At 44.0% G+C, this 6130-nt stretch overlaps 1 protein-coding gene across 7 annotated transcripts in view; it reads right to left on the reverse strand.

Moving 5' to 3' along the window:
- The window catches only part of GRM7 (glutamate metabotropic receptor 7), a 1280044-nt gene extending 1275416 nt beyond the window's left edge, over positions 1–4628 (reverse strand). For all 7 annotated transcript variants that reach the window (XM_039481474.1, XM_039481464.1, XM_039481463.1 and 4 more), the window contains exon 1: positions 4236–4628. The gene's annotated coding sequence lies outside the window, so the exon portion shown is untranslated. The remainder of the gene's footprint in view (positions 1–4235) is intronic.
- Between the last annotated feature and the right edge of the window lie 1502 nt (positions 4629–6130).

Consider the following 6130-nt stretch of genomic DNA (forward strand, 5'->3'; position numbering starts at 1 on the left):
TTATGCAGTTACACTAAAGCACAACAGCAATAATCTAAGTCTCTCTATTCTTTTCTACGGCCAAGTCCCCATTAAAATCACAAAATCAGGTCTATCTTTTATGTCAAATGTAAAGGTGGTGTTTGGGATGGATGAAATTCTGAACCAGCAACTCTCCCCCAGCCATTAAATAATCATCTGGGTTCAACTTCAGGTCAGAGAGAACCAGGTCCTATCTGGCAACACAACTGATAATGCCTTGATGAAATCCTCAGGGGCTCCTGGGTCCAGTTAAGATGGATTAGGGACTTCCGAGAAGGAAAAAAACTGACTCCCAAAGTAGTAACTGATCTCAACAATATGGGAAGGGGCTTGGATAACATTGTAAATTCACCAGTGAAAAAAGATGGTCTGTTGTTGGTATGCAGCTCTGGAAATTCCATGGCAGGTAAAATGTTGTGTAAAGCAGTGTTCTCTATTGCATCGAATGCCTCAGAGCTCTATTATCTATTAGCAATCCTGGCATAGCAGTGAAGCATAACCAAGTACCCTTCACTGCTCGTTGTAAATAAATCCATCCTTGGATTAAGCTAAGGCCTGTCTGCTCTTTCATGAGTCACGAGTGAGCCTCTCTGATGGCTGATAAAAATGCACTGGAGATACCACATTGTTTTATGGAATCCTTGACTTCAAGCTTGCCCTCTACAGAGCATTGCGATTCTCACGTAGGCCTCAGCATACGCGAGCTAGCATTTCAAGGGGCCTCTCTTTAGTTATGATGCTAACTCCACTGCCTCTTTTGCAACAAAATCAGCTGCTCTCTCTAGGTGTTGTATTTACAATTAAATGCTTGCTTACTTTCACTTGATAATTATATTTAATCCTTACACATAAGCCTCCCTTCTGCAGCACCATCACAAACCCACCACCTTCAAAGAGGCAAGGAAGCCCTGAATAGCAGGTAATAAAAGGCATTTTTAACTGTTACTGGGCTCTTTATCCTTCCTTTAAGGCTGTGCCTTCACTAATAAAAAACAAAGGGATAGCAATAGTCCCAGTTTAGCTAGAGAGGATTTGGCTCACCTCAGCTGAGAGGCCTTCATGATAGTATGAGTAACAGGGGAACTGAACAAGCAGGAGAGGAAGATACTACTCATTGGGCCAGAGAGAGACAGCAAGAGTGAGAATGAATCTGTAGCCCAGTGATTCAGGCAAAGTGCTATAACAAGTGTGCTAAAAGTTATATGTTTGGTGGCACCAGCACCATTATCACCACCTGGTGCCAGGTTTTGAATGGGACCAGATTCAGTAAGAGGCGTCTGAGCACACCAGCTTGTCTGGCTCCACAAGTGATGTAGGTGATTGAATGCCTCTCTTCCCCTATTGTGGATCACTCTGGGGCTGAGGTGTGAAAGCGGTGTCCCAACAGCTAGAGTGAGACATCAGTGCACGTGCCCAGAGGCAAAACACTTAGGCATTAAGGGAACTTCTTCCCTGAAAATGTAGGCACCAAGCAAATTTAGGCATCTACAGTGTTCAGCAGTAGATCACAGTGGAGCCTAAAACTGTGATTTAGGCACCTAAACCCAGACACAGGTGCCTAAGTACCTTTGTGGCTAGGGGGCCTGTCATCTGGTACAAGGTTAATGCATTTGACTTGCATCCATCTCCCATTAAGCCAGGATATCTCAGCCAATTACAGTTGGTATAGAAAGGTACAGTATGCACCCAATACTTCGAATGATAGTAAATGAACCTGCCCGAGGCAAAAAAACTGCCAGAACCCCACTGAGTTTTTGAGGGCTTGGCATAAGCACTCTGCTATTAGCATTTGTCCATAGAATGATGCGTTTGACAGGCACAGGCAATTTTTTTTTTCTTACTCCATCTGAGATTTACAAGCCTGGATCCCATGAGCAGCTCTAACAGACTGCAATTATAATCCATGTTAGCAGAATTACTAACGCGAGGGATGACATTTTATTTGAAACATTCATCAGCACTAACAGCCACATCCGTCAGCTTGCCTCATATTTTGACATACACAAAACCCATCTGAATCATTTCTGCAGTGGCTTCAATCCATTTATTCAATTAGATCTCCTCCCCACAAATTGCTTCTTAGACCACAGCAGCGCACGCACACAAACAGAATGACCTACAATCATCCAGGTATAGCCTCATCTTGCTGTAGGGGTCAGTTTCAGCAATCTCCATTTTGACAATTATAGTTGCTACCTCCTAATCCATAGGACAGCAAACTCCTCAAATCTGACCCACCCACCGATTCAATTTGCTTGATTTTGCTCTCACTGACACCAGTAGAGTTACTCCTGGTTTACATTGAAGTCAGTGGACTTACACTCCCTTAAAACGGGTGTGAAACCCTCATGTCTCCCATCTTGGAAAGAGAAATTGAGGCATGTCAATAAGGTTATAATGTATGCCAGTGGGCATGCCCAGAAGTGGCAATATTCTTTACCTGTAGCCAAGTGACATTCAAGGCAGCAGAATTCCCTTACCTTTGAAAACAGCTGTTATTCCAATCTGATCTTTAAACCAAATGCCCCTCTGATCAGTTTAAGTGATGAACAAGCAGAAGAGCAGCAATAGGAAACAGCTTTTGGAGAATAATTTCTGATCTCTCTTTAGGTAAAACACTGTTACCAATTAAAGGGAGCAATCTTTCATATATCTATAAGGCCAAATCCTCCAGTAAGGCCACATGGCTCGCACAGTCTGTTGACAGCTGAAAATTTATATTTTAGCTTTCCTTGGTCATCTTTCCATTAAGATTTTGCAGCTCTTTGCACAGATCCGCTTGGAGGAAAAGCGAGGCTCATGAAAACCATGAAATTACACTTCCAAACACTCAGCTTAAAAGATATTATTACAATTGGTTCCCCCCCCCCCCATGTCTGAAGCACAGCAAGGTTCCAAATAGTGAAGCAAGAGTGGTCTCTTGTGGACGCACATCACATCTACAACATGGATGCTAAATGTAATACACTAGAACATAGGCGACCTGAAAAATCTTACCCCTTTCTATAGTCACTCATTTTATTGGCTCATAATGGGGATAGTTTGAGAAAATACTCAACTCTCCCAAACCTTTAGAGGTTCTCTCTCATGTTGTAAGGCTTTAAGGCCCAGATTTTAAAATCATTTAGGCATTGCTGGGCTCAACATTGCCTAAATCATTTTCAAAAGGGATTTAAGGACTTAGAAGCCAAAATTTCATCAACTGTCAATGGGATTTTGGCTCACAAGTGCCTAAATCCATTTTGAAAATGACATTTAGGCTCCTAAAGTAATTAGGTTTTGCAACGCTGAGCACAGCAATGCCTAAACACTTGTAAAACTCTGGGCCAAACGCCTTAATGACACGACCTTCATTTGCTGCAATTTCCTGGAGATTGCAAGCTAGAATACCAGCTTCTCTTTCTTATGTTTTTTCCTAAATAGCAGAAATATTAGCAGGAGCTCTATTCAAAACTCTCAGCCTTCTTACAAAGCTATACAGTTTGACAACTCAATTATTTTCAAAACACAGATTTTTAAAAAAAGGATAAGCAAAAGAAGTAGGGTGTTGGGAGGGGGGGAAACAAGTGCTTCTTTTCTGGGCAACTGTTAGGTGAGCGACATATCTGAAGGGTATCACACCGGGGTTATAGTTCTTTTCTTAAAGCAGAAATTTTTGCCCCTGTTAAATTCAGTCTGCAAGTGGATCTGAAGTGAGATCTAGTTGTTTGAAGAAAGAAGAGATGGTATTAGATGAGCAGGCAAAGACAAAATCCTGGACCATAGGGTACATCGCAAAATCCCAATGCAATGGCCTGAGGTTTGATAGACTTTATGTTCAGTAGACCAGTAACCTAGGGCCTTATCCAAAGCCCACTGAAGCTAATGGAAAGTTCCCCATTTATTTCAGTGGGCTTTAGATCAGGTCCACAGAGCAGATGATAGAAGTGGAGAAAGCCAGACACAGAGTAAACAAACAAAAAGTAAAGACCAAGCCTTGCTTCAGGGCTATTCTGAATTTAATACTTCTGAGACCATAGGCAATGCTTCTTACTGTTCACAACAGCCTTTTCCAATAACCTTAGCCCAGACTAAAGGGCTCAAACAGTCTGGGAGCACAACAACAAAGTCCAGTTTTGAAAGCTAAATTCCCAGGATGTGCTGGGTTCTGCTTAGTATAACTTCGGGTAAATGTTTCCAGGTCTTACTGGAAACAAACAAGTGAGAGTACTTACCCCAGTCAACACTGCACTGGGTCAGCGATAGCACATCTCCACCCTTAGCCAAGCCACTCTCCAGCCCAACTCACTGCTGCCTCTTGGGATAAAGGGGCAGCCTGGAGTTCTTCACCCCCACCTAGAAAACAGCAGCATAGTCTGCAGGGAGGGAAAGTCCAGACCCCTATCCTGGTCAGGAGCAACAGCTACTGCTGGTCAATCAGGAGTCTGTGGAAGCAGGGGCAGCTGCTGCTCATTCTCTCCTCCCATAGTTAATGGTGCCAGGTGTCTCTACTGCTCCAGGAGCTACAACAGCTGCCTGAGATGAGGCTTTAATACCCTAGGTCAGCAACTGCACTTTTGAGTAGAACATCACTAGCTGTCACAGAAGGAAGGCGACAGGGCAAGGTAGCTGCTGCACTGGAGTGGTACCAGTAGGGCATATGGTGTGTATCAGCCCCACTTGAGCCCTGATTTTCCCAGAATTCAGCTTCAAAGCAGCTGTAGTCTGTTGAGCTACTTACATGACCACATGGCATTTCCTTCTCCCTCCCCAACCATCGCAAAACAAATTACAATTATTTAGGTCCCTTCTTAAGGGGAAACAGCTTGACTGGTTTAATAGGGCTTTTTAGTTGATTATGTTTGTACGAGCAAGTGACTTGCTGTAAGGTGGGTATAACAAATAAGGAAACTACAGCAAAGAAATGTTTTGTCTTTAGGTCTGAATGCTACAAAAGGGCGTGATTAGTCATAGCTCTTGCAGAAGCAAGTTCCATGGTGTAGATCCAGCATCTGGGAAAATCCTGTCACCTGCGCTCACAGGATTCCTGTTGTCAAAAGAGTTTCATGGCTCCAGTGGAAGGTCAGGGGTGTGAAACGTTATGGTGTTCTTTCCAGTAAGCTTGATGAATCCCATAGAGGCTTTGAGTATCAGACAGACCTGGAACTGGACTCTGTTCAGCAGGGAGAAAGCACAAAGAGCAGACTGTGGGCAGGGATATTGCAAACAGCAGCCTGATTTGCTAAGTGCGTGGACTGCTGGAGCTTTTTCAGGTTGCGTGGTTTTAGGCCTACGTGAGCTGTGATGAAAAGAGCCTAAATGTCACAAATACAAATGAGCAGCTCTGTGTCCAGTGGGATAGGATGCAGTCTTCTAGACAGGTAGGAGGGAGAAAAAACAGCATCACTACAGAAACCCCACCCACTTGCATTCATCCTCTTCCTTCCTGGCGATCGTGGTTCAGTAATAGTCTGCCACAGGCAACGGAGGAGTGAGGAAATAGCTTGCTGAGCAGGGCAAGAAAGGTGCACTCATTAAAGGGCCTACAACTAATAACATAAGAACGGCCATAGTGGATCAGAGCAAAGGTCCATCTGGCCCTTCTGATAGTGGCCAATGCCAGGTGCCACAGAGGAAATGAACAGGACAGGTAATCATCAAGTGATCCATCCTGTCACCCATTCCCAGATTCTGGCAAACAGAGGCTGGAGACACCATCCCTGCCCATCCTAATAGCCATTGATGGACCTATCCTCCATGAACTTATCTAGTTTTTTTTGAACCCTGTTATAGTCTTGGCCTTCACAACATCCTCTGGCAAGGAGTTCCACAGGTTGACTGTACAGTGTGTTAAATACTTCCCTGTTTGTTTTAAACCTGCTGCCTATTAAACTATTAATGAGAGCAACCACCCTGTATGACATAGAAGGGCTCCTCTGCCAACACACCCTACTAGTTTGGCATTGGGACCCAACCATAGCAAAGTGAGGCGAGAGTGGGGGAGGAGAACCACACCAAAGCCTTGGAAGCAAAGTATAGCCCAGGAAAGAAAGGCAAGCAGGGACATGCAGAAAAAGCTACCTTTTCCCATGGGCAAATGGAAGTTACAAGATCTGGTTTAAGCCACTCC

This window comes from Mauremys reevesii, linkage group 7 (genome assembly GCF_016161935.1).
Source record: "Mauremys reevesii isolate NIE-2019 linkage group 7, ASM1616193v1, whole genome shotgun sequence".
Lineage (NCBI taxonomy): Eukaryota > Metazoa > Chordata > Testudines > Geoemydidae > Mauremys > Mauremys reevesii.